Consider the following 22,833-nt stretch of genomic DNA (forward strand, 5'->3'; position numbering starts at 1 on the left):
TGCAACTGGGCCCAAACGACCCTTTTCCACCATGGATTTTCTTCAAACCACTTGCAAACAAAATTAGACCTTCCCATGAGTGCTCCCAGACCCCTAAACCCAGTCGCAAAAATCTAGAACACCCCCAAACAGACCCCCATAATCATGAACTATTGCTAAAAAACACCCTTTTTCCACCATGGATTTTCTTCAAATCACTTGGAATCAAAATTATACATTCCCATGAGTGCTCCCAGACCCTTAAACCCAGTCGCAAAAATCTAGAACACCCCCAAGTAGCCCCCCAAAAACATGCAATACTGCTACCTGGCAGAGGCCTAATTGAAAATGGTGCCAAAACGCACTCTGAAAGTAGGCCCAAAACACCCCTTTTCCACCATGGATTTTCTTCAAACCACTTGCAATCAAAATTAGACATTCCCATGAGTGCTCCCAGACCCCTAAACCGAGTCGCAAAACTGTACAACACCTCCAAGTAGCCCCCCAAAAACATGCAAAACTGCTACCTGGCAGAGGCCTAGTTGAAAATCGTGCCAAAACACACTCTGAAAGTAGGCCCAAACACCCCTTTTCCACCATGGATTGTCTTCAAACCACTTGCAAACAAAATTATACATTCCCATGAGTGCTCCCAGATGCCTAAACCCAGTCGCAACAATCTAGAACACCCCCAAGTAGCCCCCCAAAAACATGCAATACTGCTACCTGGCAGAGGCCTAATTGAAAATCGTGCAAAAACGCTCTCTGCTTCTAGCTCCAAACCCCCCTTTTCCAACATGGATTTTCTTCAAACCACTTGCAATCAAAATTAGACATTCCCATGAGTGCTCCCAGACCCCTAAACCCAGTCGCAAAACTGTACAACACCCCCAAGTAGCCCCACAAAAACATGCGATACAGCTACCTGGCAGAGGCCTAGTTGAAAATCGTGCCAAAACACACTCTGAAAGTAGGCCCAAAACACCCTCTTCCACCATGGATTTTCTTCAAACAACTTGCAATCAAAATTAGAAATTCCCATGAGTGCTCCCAGACCCCTAAACCCAGTTGCAAAATCTAGAACACCACCAAGTAGCCCCCCAAAGACATGCAATACTGCTACCTGGCACAGGCCTAATTGAAAATCATGCCAAAACGCTCTCTGCAACTGGGCCCAAACGACCCTTTTCCACCATGGATTTTCTTCAAACCACTTGCAAACAAAATTAGACCTTCCCATGAGTGCTCCCAGACCCCTAAACCCAGTCGCAAAAATCTAGAACACCCCCAAACAGACCCCCATAATCATGAACTATTGCTAAAAAACACCCTTTTTCCACCATGGATTTTCTTCAAATCACTTGGAATCAAAATTATACATTCCCATGAGTGCTCCCAGACCCTTAAACCCAGTCGCAAAAATCTAGAACACCCCCAAGTAGCCCCCCAAAAACATGCAATACTGCTACCTGGCAGAGGCCTAATTGAAAATGGTGCCAAAACGCACTCTGAAAGTAGGCCCAAAACACCCCTTTTCCACCATGGATTTTCTTCAAACCACTTGCAAACAAAATTAGACATTCCCATGAGTGCTCCCAGACCCCTAAATCCAGTCGCAAAACTGTACAACACCCCCAAGTAGCCCCCCAAAAACATGCAATACTGCTACCTGGCAGAGGCCTAATTGAAAATCGTGCCAAATCGCACTCTGAAAGTAGGCCCAAAACACCCCTTTTCCACCATGGATTTTCTTCAAACCACTTGCAAACAAAATTAGACATTCCCATGAGTGCTCCCAGACTCCTAAACCCAGTCACAAAAGTCTAGAACACCCCCAAGTAGCCCCACAAAAACATGCAATACTGCTACCTGGCAGAGGCCTGCCCTTCCAGCCTCTAGGAGGCTGTGATTATTTTCTATTTTTTCACCCTTGCAGCATATCTAATTGTATGCAGCATGCCACATAGCCCCAATTTTACACTAACTGCAGTCTGGACTCTGCCTGACATAACAACACCTGAACAGGATAGATCCCCTTGATCTACCTACACATAAAAATCCAATAGCTTTTTCTTCTTAAAACAATAGCAGCAACAAAATATTGAAAGAGTACATCTATTTTATTTGATCCTTAAAATTACAATCACTACTGGATTAAAAACACAATATTATACACAGTAAATAGTAAAAATACATAGACAATCAAAACAGATGATTTCATATACCATCGATTATGACCTGCATAATCAGACAAGCGGACAGAAACATGAAAGACATGAAATTTGTGCAGTACAATTTGTACACTCAAGGTCCAATCTTTCCCTTAGTATTACACGATGATAAAATCTGTGTTGTTACTAGAGTGCTGGAGTTCTGAGTAGTACGAGAAAAATGCGTTGACGCGTTTCGATGGCCTCTAATGACTACACCATATTTTTGAAGACAATTGATTTTTCTGCCACTTTAACAGGGTCATATGCAGTGGTTCTCCCTACAATAAACATATTCATTATTAGTGCAAACAGTTCTAGCATAGTACATTGTTTTCAATCAACACAGCTATATAAATAGCCAAACATTTCATACCCCTTACATTCTACATAGAAAATCATGATATTGAAAGAATATCATAAGCCCGCCCCTTCATCAAGTACATATGGAGAGGGAATCCAAACTCTATCAAATAGATAATGGGAATGATATCCTTATTACGCTCTGCCATGTACATCCCCCAAATATATCGTTTATGGCCCGTATTTCATGATAGGGGTCTTTATTAGGTTATATAGCGGCTGTCATCTCTCTAGTCACAGAATGGTTAAGTCACTTTTCACCATCCTTACCCTTGCTCGTGCTTAAAGATTGCTGGAAGCTTTCAAATCTGTAAATTCTTATTTGAATTCGTGTGGCGCAGAATAGTCCAACATATATGGGGCTCAAATCTTTTGAATTAGAGGTGTAAAACAATATAACTTGTATAAGTCCCCATTCTTAGTAGATATGTGGCACTTGCAACGTCTCATGCTTATTGAGGTAAATGTATATTGACTCACCTCAATACATGGATAAATAAAAAGGTATGCTGATATTTTCATTCCCTCAATAGGTCACCTTCTGTCTTAAAAGACTGTTTAGTGACAAAATTATAAAGTACAACTACCTACATGTCCTATACCAAAAAAGCCAACTACACGAACCCATGCACCTAGCATAGATGTTGATAACTCGTGTCGTAAATCAATACGACAGGAAACAAAGGAAGTTCCTTATAAACAAGCATATAGGGTAGTAAGATGACAGAATGGCCACTGTCTACCCGTATTTTACATATTAATAGATCCGTCTTGGTAATTTCAAAAACTACTAGCCAGGACCCCTAAATGGTCTATAGATGGCCAACCTAAAGGAACCGGATGCTATTGCACTAGACCTGTCCCAGAAACTCTGTCCTTATCAAGTAAGTTTGGCCCAGTATTCTCTTGAATTGAGGCCCTTATCGATAGTGTTTAAATGGCACACAAACCACTGCTCTCTTATTTTCCTGCGACTGTCAATGTCGCCACTACGTCTATTTACTCTAATTTTTTCAAGTATGAACCACTAGATATTGTTGCAGTCGTGGTTATTCTTAAGGTAATGTTCTGTGAGGGGGGCATTAGTCTAATTAGTACGGATAGTTGATTTGTGTTCGAGAAAACACGTCCGCAGTGCTCTCCCAGGCTCACCAACATATCCTTGATTGCACGGACAAATGAGTAAGTACACTACGTTTTTGCTGCAACAATTGTTTAAAGTGTTTGTCGTGAGATTCTTACTAGCAAAAGTCAGATCCTTACTTTCTATACAGTGTGGGCAAATGGAACAGGTACCACATTTATAGTTACCTACTGCTACATGGCCAGAAATGGTGGTTTGTATTTCTCTGGGATTCTTATACTTATTGACCAGTGCATTTTTAATAGTTTTATTTCTTCTGAAGGAAAAAAGGGGTTTGTTCATCTTTGTCTCTGCATTATAATTTAAAAATTTCCAGTTCCTATTTACAATGTTTTTCAGCTGATTGCTTATGTGTGAGTATTGTGTTATAAACACTACTCTGTCCATGGTGTTATTCATCTTTATTTTATTTTGGTTTAAAAGGCTATCCCTATCATAAAACCTGGCCCTTTTCAATGCTGCTTAATAAGTTTGTTCGGGTACCCTCTTGCTTTGAGTTTAATTTTAGTGTTTTCTGCATGCTGGTAAAAGTCAGTTAAGTTAGTGCAGTTCCTTCGGAGCCTTAAAAATTCTCCAAATGGAATGTTATTCTTTTGTGCTTTCGGATGATTGCTGGTATACAACAATAGTGAGTTTTTGTCTGTAGGCTTCGTATAAAGCTCTACTTTCAAACTGTTCTCCTCATTTTTAATCGTGATGTCTAAGAACTCTACTCTGTTATTATTACTGTAATGCCTAGTAAATTTAAGATTGGGATCTCCTAAATTGAGCCATTCTAGGAAAATGTCAAGTTCCCCACTGGCACCCCTCCAGATGAATATAATATCATCAATATAGCGATGCCAGCTGGCGATGTTCTCATAAAAGGGGGCTAGCTCATGAATTTATGTAGTTGTTCAAAATTACAAACATAGAGACAGGCCAAACTAGGGGCACATGTGGCCCCCATGCTGGTCCCCTTAGTCTGTAAATAGAGTTCATCCTTAAATAGAATTTTTTTTTTCTTAAGGATTAGATTGATGCATGACATAATGAAACGCTTGTTGCCTCCTGCTAAGTCAACTGTATCAAGAATGGTGGAAATGACTTCAATGGTGTTATTCTGAGGTATATTAGTATATAACGCTTCTATGTCCAGGGTGGCCCAAAACTGGGTCACCCTGTCGAAGCTCTGTCCCTCAAAAGTGGATATAGCGTGGGAAGTATCTTTCAGATAAGATCTTTGTTTCTGGACAATAGGTTTCAGGAAAAAATCCACGTAACGGCTCAAAGGTTCTAACAAAGATCCTATACTACTAATGATAGGCCTCATTGGGCGATCCTCCACATTCTTATGTATTTTAGGGAGACCATAAATTGCCGGAATGATTGGATGTGTATTGAGTAAAAATTTAAATTCACTATCACAAATCCATCCTTCATCCTTACCTAATTTTAATAGATTGCTAACTTCAATTTTTAATTTGCTAATTTCTGTGAATTTAGAGCGTTGATAGTGTTCCTCTACGTTGACAAGTTGGCACATTTTGGTTTCATACTTGGGGGTATCGAAGACGACCACTCCCCCGCCTTTGTCCGCTGGTTTAATTATTAATTCATTGCAAATTTGCAGTGTGGTCAAGGCTAGTCTCTGCTCCCAAGACATATTATTGTTATACATATTGGTCTTCACATTGTTGTACAGGGTTTTAATCTCAACTTCTACCACGTTCTCAAAAATCTCAATATTTTTATCAAGTTAATTTAAACTAGGGAGGAAGGTAGATTTGGGTTTAAATCCTGTCACATTAGGCTCTGGGGTGAATTCCCTATTTTCAAAGAATTGTGTAAGTCTGAAGATATTTTTCAAATCACTTTCCAAATCAAAGATACACTGTTTATTAGTTGGGGCAAAACTAAAAACTTTTTTAAGAACTTCCTGTTCCTCTATATTTAATGTTCTTTGGGAAAGATTAATAATAGGGAAATTCCCTATCTCCAATATTAATTTCTCCTGGTGGCCAGGAAGTCCTGCGCACCATTTGGAGGTTGATGGTTGCGGGGTGTCTCTGGGCGATTTAATCCCCTGAAGTTTCTCTGCTCCCGGAACGGGCGTCTCCCTAAAAAGACTCTTGTTCATAGGTTTGTTCACCCCTTGCATCATAAGGTCTTTCCTGCTCTTCCTGACTACTAGAGCCTGAAGTTTCTGAAAATGTTATACGTTTATTGCCCCCCCTCGAATATATAGGTCCCTGGAACGAGGGTTTCTCCCATCTCTGGACATTGTCGAAGTAATCTTTTTGAGTATAAGGATATACCCCCTCCTCTGAGTATCTTTCGACATCTTTCTTAAATTTTTTTAATTTCTTGTTGGTTTGATATTTCCTATATCCATTAACATCAGTATCAATCTCCTCTAGTTTTTTCTTAGTGTCGTCCAGTGCTGAATTCTGTTTGAGCACTGATTCTAGGCTTTCTATTTCTTGTTTTTCGATCTCAATTAGTTCTTGGGCAGTCTCTATGATTAAAATTAGCCAATCACGGCTACAGCGATTCGCTATCAATGTCCATGTTTCAATACATTTCGGGTGTTCCACAAATAAACCCGGCTCATTACGTACTTGGAGTCCGATGGGTATGACTCCAGCCTTTAAATAATCGATAAGGAATTCTGCGTGAAGTTCCGTACGTATATGCTTCTTTTTTAAATTCAGAATCTTCACTAACTGCTCATGGCTTGTATTATTAAGCCCTTTATAACTACCAGAGCGTGGATTGGAGTTCATCAGTTTACTATACCGATCATCAGAAAACCCAAAGGTTTTTAATTTATCCATCCCAGATAATATAATTGGGAAGAAAGCAGGGAAATATCTCCTGCAATCAATGAGCGAGACAGAACGCCTCTCCAACCAAAAGGTAGTACAGTCAATACCAACACTACACTGGCTCGACCACTCCATACCACGACTAGACAGACATGTAGTTCTGCTGTAGTAGTTGTTGTTGACTGGTTTATCTGTTTGCCACTCACGAATTGGACATAGTTCTTCTGTAAACCGATGATGATTATCCATCCATGCCAGTGAGTGACTGTAAAGAAAAAAGATATATTATTTAACTTTGATCATCAACACTCATCATCAATCATCATGGTATATTGGCAAACAGTGAGTCCAAGGACATTTTGCATATTCGAAAATGCAACGTAGTGGCCCTTGCAATTGAAGTACAATTTGAATTAAAGAAGGTAAAAAAAAGCAGAGTAGACTTGAGTTACAATTAGTGTGTAAAAGATTAAATAATAACAGAAGACATATGACTCATTTGATGTACAACAAACAAACAGCAATTGCTTTCATCAGAGGCAGACAGCCATTGCTGTCCACTGCATGCCATCTTCTCATTATTCATTCATAACCACAGCACCGCCAAACTCCTGCGGGATCCCGGAGCAAGATCCAAAATGGCGCAGCACTAGCAAAATATCGAGAAAAAGAACTCGGCAAACGCTGAATCACCAAGCAAAAAAATCCGCTGCGTGCGAATTTGCGGATTTTCGGTAAATTCGCGAGAGCTTGCGGATTGCGAATTTACCGAAAATCCGCAAAATCTGCGAGCTGAACGGATTTTCCGCCCATGCTTACTCAAAATGCCCCCCACCCACATGGCCAAGCCCCAACACCACCCCAAAAAGTCGAAAAACACACAAAAATCACCACAATCCAATGCCATCCATGCCCTCAATGATGTTTAAATTCAAGACATGCTCTATAAACCACCAAATTTTGTAGTATCAACTGTTATAACAATACATTCAACCAAATTATAAACAAATTGTTGTTTGGCATTCAAAAAACGATGAAAATCATTCAAATGAAGAACATCTTTTTTATTCGAAGTTTCTCTGTTTTGCAGTAGGTTCTTCAATCTTGGTAGATTACTTCATGTACTTCCTTTCAACTTTTTCAGTAGATCCCAATGCATTTCGGTATAGCAATACCTTCATCAGGGGCATACTATAAGCAAAATCAATACAATGACAATAATCAGAATTGAAAATATGGGAGCCCCACGCTCCACCACAAGTGAATGTTACCTCTAATGCAAGTTTGTCAAAACGAGTACCAGCTAAGCTCTACCTCCACCAGTGTGTTTAAAAGCAGGAATTGAAAACCACCAAGTGTGAAACTGCACACAAATCCAGAAAAAAGTGTGAGTGAAGGTGTACCTGACTCGGTGCAGTGAACGACTGCGCTGTGCCACGTAGGTTGTCCCTGAATAATGAAACAAGATAATAACTAATGGTCCTAACAATGTCTTAAACAAAAAGTCGCCTGAATCAGAAACCAACCGCCGCCTACCTATATCGGTGACTGTTCTCCCCCGAAGTTAAACATCAAAGTGTCTTGCTTCTCATATCTTGCAACTGCAAAAAATACGTGATGCCATTAGTATCCCGCTAACAGGGTTACTGATCTCCCAACCCTTAACCCGCACACCGTGTTGCTCATACCTCGCTTTCGGGAATCGTAAGCTTGTCACGTCGTCTTGCGCTCAGAAACGCCGACTCTGACCCCTCCTAATATGCTGCCTGCCATATCCGGGTAAACACTAAAAACGGACTATTGGAGCTAACAACGGGCGCCATGTTTGCCTAGTCTATACCGTGTGTGTAGCAAAATAAGAAACAACAATAACGAACCAAAGCGGATGCGACCTATGTTAAATAACCACATGTCGGGTGTGATGACCTATTCTAAAAAAGGGATTGTGTGAATGAATAGCTAACGTTCACCACTAAGAAAGTGCTGGTTATGACAAAGTTGCTTTACATACAATGGTAATAACAATACTCAATACAGATGTGTGTATTACAGAAAACATGCAAATTCAATTTTATCATTGAGTCCCTGCGGCTCTAGCGTATTCAACCTGCGAATCCAGTATGTCTCCCTTTGCAATAATTGGCGATTGGTGTCAGCATGTACCTCCTGATTAATATTTTCTAACACTGTGAAACGCAATTGCGGGATGGTATGTTGTCTCTCTTTCCAATGCATTGCTAGGTTAGATTTGGGATTCCCTGTTCTTATTAGGCTCTTGTGCTCCATTATGCGGACCTTGATTTTTCTTGTGGTTTTACCCACGTATACCTGCCCGCACGGGCATTTGATGGCATAGACTACTCTGCTCCTGTTGCAGTCTGATGTATGTCTCAGCTGTATATGTTTGCCTGTCTGTGGATGTGTGAACACATCCCCTGTCATTACGTTACTGCAGTGACCGCAGTTATGGCACTTTACCATGCCTCTATGTCGTGCAATGCCTGTGTTGATCTGAGAATGTTTCAGTATCTCTTTTATATTCTTAGACCTGGTATGTGCAAATAGTGGTTTGTCAAAAAACACATCCTTAAAGTCTGTCTCTTGTTCGATCACTTCCCATCTTTTTAAAATGCTTTTCTTAATGAGTCTGCTTGATGTGGAATGTTTGATGACAAATACCTCCCTCTTCAGTGGTGGTCTGACTGTTTTTGCAAGTAATTCCTGTCTGTCTTTCTGGCTGGCTTTAAGTTTAGCCTGCTGTAATACCTCATCTGGATAGCCTCTCTCCTTATATGCCTGAATCATACTCTCCATCTCTTGAATACCTTGTTCTTCCTGTGAACAAATTCTCATACTCTCCATCTCTTGAATACCTTGTTCTTCCTGTGAACAAATTCTACTTGCACGTAAAAATTGTGAAAAAGGTAGGTGATTTTTTAAGGATAATGTGTGAAAGCTGCTGTAATGTAATGCACTATTACGATCTGTGTTTTTTTTGTACAGTCTTGTTTCTAAGCCATCTCCTTTATTTTCAATCAGAATGTCCAAATAGTTAATGGATTTGTCATAAACAGAGTACGTGATTTTAATTTGGTCATGACAGCGATTTAACTCTGTCAGCAAATGTTCTAACATCTCATGTGTACCATCCCACACCATGAGGATGTCGTCTATGTACCTGACATAAAGCTTAAGGTGTTGTGACCATTGAGGGTTTTGCAAAACGTGCTCATTCTCGTACTTTGCCATGAATATGTTAGCAAAAGTTGGTGCTCCCGTAAAACCCATGCTAGTGCCTGTCCTTTGTAGGTAATAGCTGTCTTGCCATCTGAAATATCCATGGTACAAACAGAAATGCAGTAGTTCTAGAAGAAACACATTTGTACCTTCGTCATAATCATGCTGTAATAACATTCACTCAACAGCCTCAATACCCTCCTGATGAGGGATAGAGGTGTACAAAGCAGATATATCCACAGTACACAGCAATACATTTTCTTCTGGTGTTATAATCACTTGACTAATCCTTTTCAAACAATCTGTAGTGTCCTGTATGTACGTGCTCCATTGTTGTACAAGTGGCTGTAAGTAATGATCTAAGAACTTGCCTAACGGTTCATGCAGAGACCCACATCCCGCCACAATTGGCCTGAATGGGGGGTCTGTTGGGTGCTTGTGCATTTTGGGCACCATGTATATATGAGGCCTCTTTGGGTATTGAACAGTCAAAAATTTGCGGGTTTGTTCATCTATCCAACCCATCTCCTGTGCTCTTTCTAGAATCGTGTTCAAAATGGTTTAAAAACGAACTGTAGGGTCGGTATCCAGTTTGATATATGTGTCTTCATCGGTAACATGCTGATTGACCTTTGCCAGATAATGAGAATGGTTGAGTACAACCATTCTCATTATCTGGCTTTCGAGCTGAATGGTCGCTCCCCAGTGTCTCTGACGACACCTGGTATCGTAGTGCTGCGATTTGTATCAGAAGTGCCTCGTTATTATTGCTGTCTGCCCTGCTTGCCGCTTTTGCCCTGTATGCATTTTGTTAATTTGCCATTGTAACTTTTCAGTGTTTGCGCGTTATCCCCAAGCGCTCGGCTGTGCTCACCCCTCCGCTGCGATTTTGTGTGTTGTTGTTGTCCTAGTAAGCCCGCCCCGCCTCCCAGCTGAGCCGCCCTCCCACAGACTACTTACAGCGCTCCATTCCCTCGAAGCGCTGTGACTCTCTTCGCTTTCGAGCTGAATGGTCGCTCCGCAGTGTCTCTGACGACACCTGGTATCGTAGTGCTGCGATTTGTATCAGAAGTGCCTCGTTATTATTGCTGTCTGCCCTGCTTGCCGCTTTTGCCCTGTATGCATTTTGTTAATTTGCCATTGTAACTTTTCAGTATTTGCGCGTTATCCCCAAGCGCTCGGCTGTGCTCACCCCTCCGCTGCCATTTTGTGTGTTGTTGTTGTCCTAGTAAGCCCGCCCCGCCTCCCAGCTGGGCCGCCCTCGCCCCTCCCCTCCACTATCCATATATGACAGTTGTTCCCGCGCGCAGCGTTTACGCGCAGCGTTCGCGCCCCAGCCGCGCCGAAGGTGCGCCAAAGGTAAGCCCGTCTACGCCCGTCCGCGCCTGGACCGCGCCCAGCGCCAGACCCCCTGGCCCTCGCTTTGCCCAGCCCTCCCGCATTACCTACGATGCCACCACCCTCCTAGCCCTTAACCCCGGCCGCTCCCCCAATTGCGCCCAAGCCGCTCCTGGACACACCCATGGACCTTTCTCATGCAACTCCTGCAAATTCAGCGGCACCAACAACAACTCCGCTACGATCACACCACAGACTCCCGACCCCAACCACCTACAATGCATCTTGCTCAACACCCGATCGGTCCACAGGCACGCCATTGACCTATGGAATCTACTAGACACCATCTCTCCGGACGTCGCCTTCCTAACAGAAACATGGATGAACGCCTCCTCAGCCCCAGACATCACCATTGCCATCCCAGAAGATTACAAGATCATACGCAAGGACCGTACCGGCCACACAGGAGGAGGAATCGCTATCGTCCATAAGAAATCCATCCACATCTCAACCAGCTCGTACGTCAATCTCGCCAACTCTGAACACCTTCACTTCCAGATCCACATCGACCCCAAGACTACACTCAGAGGCACCCTCCTTTACAGACCTCCAGGACCCCGCGCACAATTTAGTGAGGACATCACGGACTTCATCACTCCACACGCGCTCCCCTCCAAAGATTACATCCTTCTGGGAGACCTCAATTTTCACCTTGAAAAGAACAACGACCATAACTCCACCACCCTTTTGGACAACCTCGCCAACCTCGGACTCAAACAACTGGTCACTTCCCCCACCCACATCGCAGGTCACACACTCGACCCTATCTTCACCTCCAGCAATCATGTCTCCTTCAGCCACACTACGGCTCTCCTCTGGACTGACCACAGCTGCGTCCACTTTACCTACAACAAGCCCAAACCCAACAACCACCCCCAACCAACTCTGCAAAGAAACTGGAACAAAATCACCATCGACCAGATCTCCTCATCGCTTCTTCTAAACCCCCCAGCCCACTCCTCAAACCCCGACCAAGCCGCCACCAACCTCACCCTATGGTTATCCAACAGCGCCGACATCCTAGCACCACTGAAAAAACGACAAATCAAACTTGGCAGCAAGAAAGCCTCCTGGTTCAACGATGATCTTAAGAAATCCAAGAAACTCTGCCGCTCCCTCGAGAAGGCCTGGAAAAAAGACCCAACCACCAGCACCAAGGACGCCTTCAAAAACGCCACTCGCACACACCACCAACTGATCCGAAAGGCCAAGAAAACCGCCTTCAAGGACCGACTACATAGCAACGCCCACAACAGCAAGGAACTTTTCAACATCGTCAAGGAATTCACCAATCCCTCGGCCAACTCCAACGACATCACCCCCTCTCAAGCCCTCTGCGACTCCCTAGCCTCATTCTTCCACAACAAAATTGCAGACATCCACAACAGCTTCGACAACCAACCCGGAGACCAACCCACCCAACCATCTGCTGGACCTTCACCACCCTCGAACATCCTTAATGACTGGAATAGCAGACTGGATGTCAACTAACCGTCTGCAGTGCAATGTGGGGAAAACGGAGGTCATGTGTTTTGGACAAGCGGCAACATATTGGTCCTCTGACTGGTGGCCCGTGGAACTAGGTCCTGTCCCCACTCCCAAGAGCTCCATCAGGAACCTGGGAGTGCTCTTTGACCAGCAACTTACTTTTAAAGGACATGTCAATCAGGTTGCTGGTACCTGTTTCCGGGCTATCAGGATGCTGAGACGAGTCTTTCCCTACATACCAGACCATCACAGAAAAACGCTCGTGCAGGCTCTGGTCATCAGCAGGGTGGATTATTGCAACGGGCTGCTCCTCGGAGCTAACGAGGAGCAGCTCAGTAAATTGCAAATAATTCAAAACACAGCAGCAAGGGTTGTCCTGAATGCTCCAGCCAGGACCCCTTCCAGTCCCCTGCTGATGAGACTCCACTGGCTTCCAGTTAGGAAGCGAGTCCACTTTAAGATCTTATGCACCATCCATAAGAGCATGATAGGGGAGGGCCCGAAATATATGATTAAGATCTTCCAGCCCTATATCCCGGGACGACATTTGCGCTCCAGCCAACAGCAGCTTCTGCAGACACCAAGAGTAAAGAAGACCAGACAAGGTGGCCGTGCATTAGCTTATGCCGGCCCAACACTCTGGAATTCTTTACCCCAAGAACTCAGGTCAATTTCCAGCCATCTGAGTTTTCGGAAGAACTTAAAAACGTATCTGTTTTCTGACAAATAAATTACTTCCCGGCCTCGCTACCCTATACTAACCACTCTCTTGTAACAGCACTAATTTGTGGCACAGTAATAGCGCGGAGATACCCCTTCGGGAGTCTAATCTGGCGCTCTATAAGAATATAAAATAAATAAATAAATAAATAAAACCCAATCTCCACTGAGGACACTATCCGCCTGATGAACTCCATCCACTCAGGATCCCCCACAGACCCATGCCCTCACCACATCTTCAACAAAGCAGACTCCTTCATAGCACCGCACCTCCGAGACGTCATCAACTGCTCCCTCAACTCCGCCACCTTCCCGGAAAGCTGGAAACACGCTGAACTCAGCGCCCTTCTGAAAAAACCCACAGCGGACCCCACCGAACTCAAAAACTACCGTCCCATTTCGCTCCTTCCATTCCCGGCCAAAGTCATCGAGAAAGCTGTCAACAACCAGCTCGCCGCCTTCCTCGAAGCCAACAATTCCCTCGACTCCTCACAGTCCGGCTTCCGAGCCAAACACAGCACTGAAACCGCCCTCATCGCAGCAACAGACGACATTTGAACTTTACTGGACAATGGAGACACAGTCGCCCTCATCCTCCTCGACCTCTCCGCAGCCTTCGACACAGTCTGCCATAGCACCCTTCTACAGCGCCTCAGAAACATTGGAATCCAAGGAAAAGCACTAGAATGGATCACCTCGTTCCTCACCGGAAGAACCCAGAGAGTCCGCCTTCCACCATTCAAGTCAGAGGCCACTGAAGTCATCTGCGGCGTGCCACAAGGATCTTCACTCAGCCCCACCCTTTTCAACGTATACATGAGCCCCCTCGCGGCCATCGCACGCCAACACAACCTCAACATCATCTCCTACGCGGATGACACTCAACTGATCCTATCACTCACCAATGACCCTAGCACCGCCAAAACTAACCTACACGAAGGAATGAAAGAAGTAGCCGAATGGATGAAACATAGCCGTCTGAAACTGAACTCAGAAAAAACAGAAGTCCTCATCCTAGGCACCTCCCCCTCCGCCTGGGATGACTCTTGGTGGCCAGAGGCCCTTGGAAAAGCACCCATCCCGACGGACCATGCACGGAACCTGGGCGTCATCCTGGATTCCTCACTCTCGATGAACAGACAAGTCAACGCCGTCTCTTCATCCTGCTTCAACATTCTTCGCATGCTCAAAAAAACATTTTGTTGGATCCCCACCAAAACTAGGAAAACGGTCACCCACGCCCTGGTCACGAGCCGACTGGACTATGGAAACACCCTCTACGCTGGTACTACCGCTAAACTCCAGAAAAAACTCCAAGAATCCAAAACGCCTCAGCCAGGCTCATATTAGACATCCTGCGTAAAGAACATATCTCTGGTCACCTGAAAAACCTCCACTGGCTTCCCGTCAATAAGAGGATCACTTTCCGGCTCCTAACCCACGCACACAAAGCACTCTACGAAATCGGACCAGAATGCCTCAACACACGACTGTCCTTCTACTCCCCCTCCCGCCAGCTACGATCATCCAACCAAGCCCTTGTCACTGTACCTCGCATCAACAAAACCACCATGGGAGGTAGATCCTTCTCCTACCTGGCAGCTAAAACCTGGAACTCCCTTCCCACTTACCTTCGCCTTACTCAGAATCACCTAGCATTCAGGAAGCAACTTAAAACGTGGATATTTGACAAGTAATTCCCCACCCCTCCTCAAGCGCCTTGAGACCCTCTGGGTATGTAGCGCGCTATATATATTCTTTGACTTGACTTGACTTGACTTTGTCTGCCGGAACAATTTTTAACATATCATTCTGTGCCAATTTTACCAAGGTTTGGTGTTCTGATTTAGTCAAATTGTTGTGTCTAGTTTTTGTGACTGAGATCTGCTCTACGTCTTTCTTAACCAAGGTTTCAAATAAATCCAAGGCCTTATGCGAAAATGGAGCCATGAAAGTGCTCTTAGGTTTAAAGACCTGAGGTTGTTCTGGTGTGGTGACTGGAGTGGTGGACTCTGTGTTAATCGTGTGGAAAAACCACCGTAACCGAAGTTTCCTCATGAATTTAAATAATGCAACTTCAGTTTCCAATGTGTTGGTGGAATACGTCGGAACAAAAGACATGCCTTTGTTCAAAACATGGCCAGGTCCCAAAACCACCCAAAAAGTCGAAAAACACACACAAATTACCACAATCCAATGCCATCCATGCCCTCAATGATGTTTAAATTCAAGAAACCCCACAGAAAGACTTGTCCATGCACCACTGAGTACCCCTGGGCATAATGAATGAAAGCAAGGCAAATTGTGTGCAGGCCTGAGCACACTGCCTGGATTCAAAATGGCCCCTTGACCCCCAGCAACATGGCCAGGTCGTGCTTGGACCAGGCCTCAAAATGGCCCCCATCTACATGGCCAAGCCCCAACACCACCCCAAAAGTCGAAAAACACACACAAATCACCACAATCCAATGCCATCCATGCCCTCAATGATGTTTTAATTCAAGACACCCCACAGAAAGACTTGGTCCATGCACCACCGAGTACCCCTGGGCATAATGGGTGAAAGCAAGGCAAACTGGGTGCAGGCCTGAGCACACTGCCTGGATTCAAAATGGCCCCTTGACCCCCAGCAATATGGCCAGGCCCAGCTTGGAGCAGGCCTCAAAATGGCCCCCACCCACATGGCCAGGCCCCAACACCACCCCAAAAAGTCGAAAAACACACAAAAACCACCACAATCCAATGCCATCCATGCCCTCAATGATGTTTAAATTCAAGACACCCCACAGAAAGACTTGGTCCATGCACCACTGAGTACCCCTGAGCATAATGGGTGAAAGCAAGGCAAACTGGGTGCAGGCCTGAGCACACTGCCTGGATTCAAAATGGCCCCTTGGCCCCCAGCAACATGGCCAGGCCCTGCTTGGACAAGGCCTCAAAATGGCCCCCACCCACATAGACAGGCCCCAACACCACCCCAAAAAGTAAAAAAACACACAAAAATCACCAAAATCCAATGCCATCTATGCCCTCAATGATGCTTAAATTCAAGACACCCCACAGAAAGACTTGGTCCATGCACCACTCTCTACCCCTGGGCCTACTGGCTAGTGTGGCTTTACACTCAGGCACCCCCAAAAAAAAATCCACATATAACAGTGAGCTAAAATTCCATGACATAAATGAGATTTAAGTTCAACAAAACTCACAGTAACAGTTGCATCATGCACCCATGACTAACCCTGGGCCTACTGGATACTGTGGCTACCCACAATATATTTTTTTTAAAGTTGTGAAAAAGTTTCAAAATTGTAGTTGCAGCAACTGCAATGCCCCAATCAAACAACACCAACTTACTTGTAAAATCTCAAATCCAAAAGTGATCCAAAGTCCAAAAAGTCCTCAAACCCAAATATCCAGAAGCAGCCACAAAAAATAATCCTTCCAGCTCCAGATCCATATGAAAAGTGACCAGGACATAGACAAAACACTGGGAGGAGCCTTATGGACAGGAACAGGAAGTTGGAGACTGTGGGGCACTTCCTTCCTACCACCCCCCCAAAAATGGACTCCTTGCACAAAAAAGTGCAGCCCAATGTCAATCTGAGGAGTTATTCTGATCAAAAATCATAATTTTCAGTAGGTTTATGCTGCCTGTGGTGGATTTCTCGTGCAGAACTGCAATCTTTGCAAGTTCGGGAACGCGAGCTGGTCAAATCTCCCACCGGAAGTCAGCTGCGCGCCGCATCTACGTTCTCGCAATTGTTTAATCCCGCGATGCGTGATAGCAGGCCCTTATGACGTACTCGTGTTGTCAAACTCTCGCTGTGCAAGATGGCGGGCCGCGATGACGTACTCGTGGTCGAAAAACTCTCGCGCGATCACGCAAACAGGGAGGAAAACCACTCTTCGAACTCAGAATCACAGTAAGTGAACGCCGCACGCCGCAATTTTGTTTTTGTATTTGTCAAGCGCGACCAAGCAATAAAAATCCGTCAGCTTGTGAATTGCGGATTTTTGGGCAATTTCACGCGATTCGCGGATCGCAAATTTGCCAAAAATCCGCACATTCAGCAAACGGAACGGATTTTACGCCCACGCTTAGCCCTGGTCAGAGTGTAGTATGTCTATTGCGTATGTGCCGATAAAGACTCGCAAATCTTTTATAACAGTTCGAGCTTCAGCCAAGCGCTAAGGCCACATCCACAGGAACCTTGAAAACTAATTCACTGTGACCATGATATATTTATAGTTACCATCCCTATGTAAGGGACCACAGAAGTCCAGGTAAACACACGCTAATGGTTTATCTGAAATTAGCAGGGGAGTCTGCGCAGGACGTTTCACAGTAGAGTCTTTCATATTTCACAGTTCAAAACATAGTTTCTGATATGTTTCCTAATGCTGGGTCACCAGTATCTCTGTTTCAATAACGATAATGTGGCGGAAACACCTGCATGAGCAGAGGCGTTCCCTTCATGTGCTGCTAGGATTAATCTATGTTCCATGTTTGGAATTATCCTATCCCCCACTCCAGGGATTCGAGCAAACGGAACATTCTTCACATCTACTATAGTGTATTTGAGTGGAAACTTTTTAGGTACCGCTGCATCGCTTCCTTAGCTTGATGTATTGACAGACAGTATTATTTCACTGTCTATTTTTGTTTTTAAACGAGTGATTTCAGCTACGAAAGCCATTTGCACAGCCCCCTTCGTGGCTTCGTCAGCCAATGAATTCCCTTCAACATGAACGCCATCACGTATGTATCACGTGAGTGTTCTGTAGTATGTTTTGCAACTAAACTACTTGTTCCCAAAGCGTTTTGTGCTTGATTGTGCCACCTTTTACATCTTTGAAACCGTTTTGAAGCCAATTCTGTAAATATTCATTATATGATTGAACACAATAAAAAGAATCGCACACTATGAGTGATCCATATTTTCAAGTGCCATTATGAATGCTTGTAGTTCAGCTTGCTGAGCTGTACAATCTCCTAGAGATTGTGTTTTTGTGACCATATGTCTGAATTTGCCATCACGCATACGACCTTTAACGATTGCGCATGCTGCACTAAAAGCTTGCTTACTCCCCGTAGCGGGTTGTGCAGATCCATCAGTATAAATTAAAAATTCGTACTGGTCAAGAGGGAGAATTTCAGTAGGTAGAGGACATTCATGTTCGTATTGCAGGAATGCTTGTGTTTTCAAATAAGGATCAACAACATATTCAATATCAGTTCCATCTTTGATGTAAAGCTTTTGCATTCGGAATGCTCACTTTTGTAACTGCCTCTAAGGCTGGTACAGGTGTCATGACCATAATGCGTTTCCCCTGTGCTTGGGCTCTTTCTTTTGCTACAGCGGTTTGAAGTGCTGTCAGGATTTTTTCTGTCAATGTAAATTTCATTTCTGCTTGTGTGTACAAATATGATTTGTATGCAATTGGTACTTTTTCACCTTTGTTAAAAGTTAAGTAGGAGAATCCGCATTGACCCGGAATAATTTAGATCACTAAGTTGCGTACGTTTACGTATGTTTGTAAGTGATTTGTTGTTAACATATCAGCTTGAATTGAACGCAGGATATACTTATGTTTCTGTGTCCAATGTGTGATTTTAAAATCAGGTTTGAATAATTCATAGAGAGGTTAACTCTTTCTGCGTAGTTCAGAATGTAAGCTCTTCCAAAATTCAGGAAACCTAGAATGGCCTGTACGTTTTTCAGCATTTTTGGAGGTTGTAGCAGTGCACACTTTTTTAAAAAGTTGTCTGCCAGGCTTTTGCCTTCACTTGATAGTTCATATCCTAGGAAAAGGACATTGAGATGGACAATTCTTGATTTTTTTAAATTGAATTTATAACCGTCAGAGGCGAAGCCTAGTATAATGGTGTTCACCCTGTTCAAGTGCCTGTCCAGGTCATCGTCTGTCAGACAGATATCATCAATATATGACAATGCCTCATCATCATAAATTTGAGAATAACCCCGGTGTTGTGTGTCAATTTAGATACCGTATATAGATTTCCCAATTTAGGCCCTTATATAGGTACAATTCACATTGCCCTTATTAGACATAGAAATCCAGCCCTTATTTAGGCATTGCTCATGCTAACCAAATATGTAAATGTAAATTGATACTTGTATAGTGCACTACTCACCCACAAGGGTCTGAAGGCCCTTGTACGAATACCGCTGTGGAACTCATCCTGGCTTTCCCTGTGAGGTGTCCACTCCTGGGCACCCCCAAGGTGGAGGCCAAGCATCCTTAGCGTTGTGGGGGCCGTTGTGGAGATTAAGCAAGCTATTGCCCAGAGTTGCAGAGTGAGACTCCATGATTGGACTAGGCACCGAGGTGAGAATTATCAGGTCCGTGGAATTTTGAGCCCAAGTCCCGCCGAGGCGGGGAATTGAAACCTGGTCCTGGGCTAGACCTCTGCATCAGGGTCTGCCGCTCTAATCATTGAGCCACACTTCTCCACTGGCATGGTCAACTACATCCGTCAATCCACGTCACTAAGTCTTGAAAAACCAGACGCTTAAGCCTTTAGGACTTCCCCTTGCTTGGATACTGATTTCTCCAAGAACCTATTTATTATGCATGAACATCTATTCCTTAGGGGTTCATTCATGACGTTTCTCTGCCCGACTTTTACTTCAATACTGGCATTCTTAAACACCTTCAAGGTTTAAATATACCTTCACTTGCCTTGACAAACCACTGTACGGCACAGCTCGGCTGCATACTTGCACGAAGCGGTTCGCCACAGCAAGTTCGGAAGAAGATCGAGTCCCCAACAGACGCACTAACCAGATGTTGTCATCCTCCTCGCAGAGAATCCAGCTTCAGTGTTTCTGACTCCCCTTGTGGGGTGTTAGAGATCGAGACTCGGAAAGAGATTCCAACCGCTCTCATTCTAAGGTATGGAGCAGACTAGAACCTAGAGAAACTTTTGGCAACTCTTGGCTAACCAACACTAGAGCTAAACAACACCTACTTCTTCCCTCATACTACACTTAGGTTAGGTACAATAGGGTAGGATTATTTTAGAAGCACCAAATGAGTACTTTAGCCTGTGTAATTTATGTATGTATTTTTATGAATATATGTCGTAGCTGCGCTCATATCTCTTGCATGGGAAATAAAACTCTTCAATAAACCCTTTTATTGAAACGCCCGTCTCTCTATTTCTCTGAGTGAAACTGTTATCAATTGTTTCCACAATTCTGAGACGTGTTCCAATTCTAAGGAAAACAAAGTTGTCATGTTTCTGCGGTTGTCAGAAACTAATCCCTTCTTGTTCATTAGAGAAGATTAGAGTGACCTCTGAGTTAGCTGGCAAACACAATTAATTAAGTTTAATGTACTCGATAGAGACATACTAACCTCAGTCCTATGTCAAATCTATAGTGTATATTATTCCAAAGCACAGAGCCTACCAGGGTATAGGAACTACATTACATGGTGCCTAACGGTTTGGTAAGGCAATAATTTAACGCTAGATACTGAAGTAACTCAGTTGTGCTTTTCTCAGAGACCCTCTACTCATAATACTCCATAAGACATCTGGAGTGAGAAGGGATAATATCTGCCATAAATGAGTAGGACAAAAATCCTATGTATTAGCTGTTTGGTTTGTTCAACGTTGAAGTGAAGAAAATAGAAAACATTTCAAGGGTCTCACTGATACTTGGTCCTTTTAAACCAACAAAGAAGAAATTGGCACAGAAGCTGTAATATAAAAGTAACATCTTTAATAACCTCAAATGAGGGAGACTACATCACACAGAACCTTTAGCAACTGTATGAGACAGTCTAAGGAGTACAGAAAACAGGGGCCTTATATATGCTTAGGGTTACATAGTCAAAATAAGAGCAAGGGGAGGTCCTGGCACATGTAAGCATGCAAAATGCGTAATATTGGCATGCAAGATCTGCTTGCTCAACAAAGTGGGAGGAGAGTTACTTCTCCATACAGCAGCAAAAATAGCCTGACAGTTATACAAGAGGAGTAGGTGCATTCCACTAGTTAGGCCCTTCTGAGCATGTGCAAGGCTCTGAAGAGGGAAACAGTACATGGCGAGCACATGGCTACCTAAAATGGCTGCCAAAATACAAAATGGCTTTCAGCTCATGCTAACAAATCCCTGCAATCTTTAACAGAAGGATACAGTTTTCCAACATATTGTGCACCTTATCTTTGTTCCCTTGAAACTTGCTCCGCAATTTTCATTCACCAATGTCTAATAACAGCGATAACACCAAAACCGGTGGAGTTGCGGCTGACCAAGCCGAAGCAGCTTTTAATGTTACAGGTTTTGATGAAACCGATGAGAATGCTATATCATTCCTATTAATTTAAGGAGAGCCATCACTCTAAAACTTATAAGACATGATATAACATCAAGAGGTGGTAGAGCTGTTTTTGTGATAGAGGCACATGAATCTCACCAGACAGAAGTATTCTACTCATGGATAACATTCCCTGAATCACATCCAGTAACTAAAATGTTTCACTTCTACAAAGAAGATGATCCACCATAGGAATATATTCCTCTCGAGGTTATTGAAATTCCACTCACATACCAGGAGCATGAGCTCTGGTTTGAAGGCGCCCTAAACATTTAAATCACATTACCAGGCTCGGTCCACTAAGTAGACCAGGAGCAACATGGCCGGTTTTAGCCGGCTACACACCTGACCCTGACATTGAATTATTTTTGGACGAGGAATTACATAGTAACATACAAAAATTGATAGAATTGTAAAGTTAAACCACAACTGTCTGAGAGTTCTAAAAAGCAAAACCAAAGGGGATGATGGACGGAGTGTTAAACATTATAAGCACTCACCCCCAGTCAAGTGATCTGGGTTTAATCCATCATCATTCTTTAGCTCACTCCGCCACCCCAGTTCAGACATGGCCATATGCAAATCAGTCTGACCCTGTGCCTCATGGAAACAGTCCAGCCCGAACTGCCAAGCCATGTCTTCCCTGGACCGGAAACAAGCATCCTGGGACCGGTTTCTGGCTAATCAGCCATCATCAGCCAGGCTAACTTGAATCCAGTGGCAAAGTGAGCAAGGGACCCACGTATGGGCATACCCTGCCAACTTAGAGCGAACAAAGCAAAACCAAAGGGGATGATGGACGGAGTGTTGAACATTGCAAACACTCACCCCCAGTCAACTGATCTGGTTTTAATTCATCATCATTCTTTAGCTCACTCCGCCACCCCAGTCAGACATGGCCAAATGCAAAACAGTCTGACCCTGTGCCTCATGGGAACAGTCCAGCCCGAACTGCTAAGCAATTTCTTCCCTGTACCGGAAACAAGCATCCTGGGACCGGTGTCTGGCTAATCAGCCAGCATCAGCCAGGCTAGCTTGAATCCAGTGGCAAAGTGAGCAAGGGACCTACATCTGGGCAAACACTGCCAACTTAGGGTGAACAAAGCAAAACCAAAGGGGATGATGGACGGAGTGT

At 43.9% G+C, this 22,833-nt stretch overlaps 1 pseudogene; it reads right to left on the bottom strand.

Moving 5' to 3' along the window:
- Positions 1–7,643: 7,643 nt before the first annotated feature.
- LOC147689398 (mitogen-activated protein kinase kinase kinase 10-like) overlaps positions 7,644–22,833 on the bottom strand; it is a 49,091-nt pseudogene continuing 33,901 nt past the window's right edge.

Source organism: Lissotriton vulgaris, chromosome 10 (assembly GCF_964263255.1).
Source record: "Lissotriton vulgaris chromosome 10, aLisVul1.2, whole genome shotgun sequence".
NCBI lineage: Eukaryota > Metazoa > Chordata > Amphibia > Caudata > Salamandridae > Lissotriton > Lissotriton vulgaris.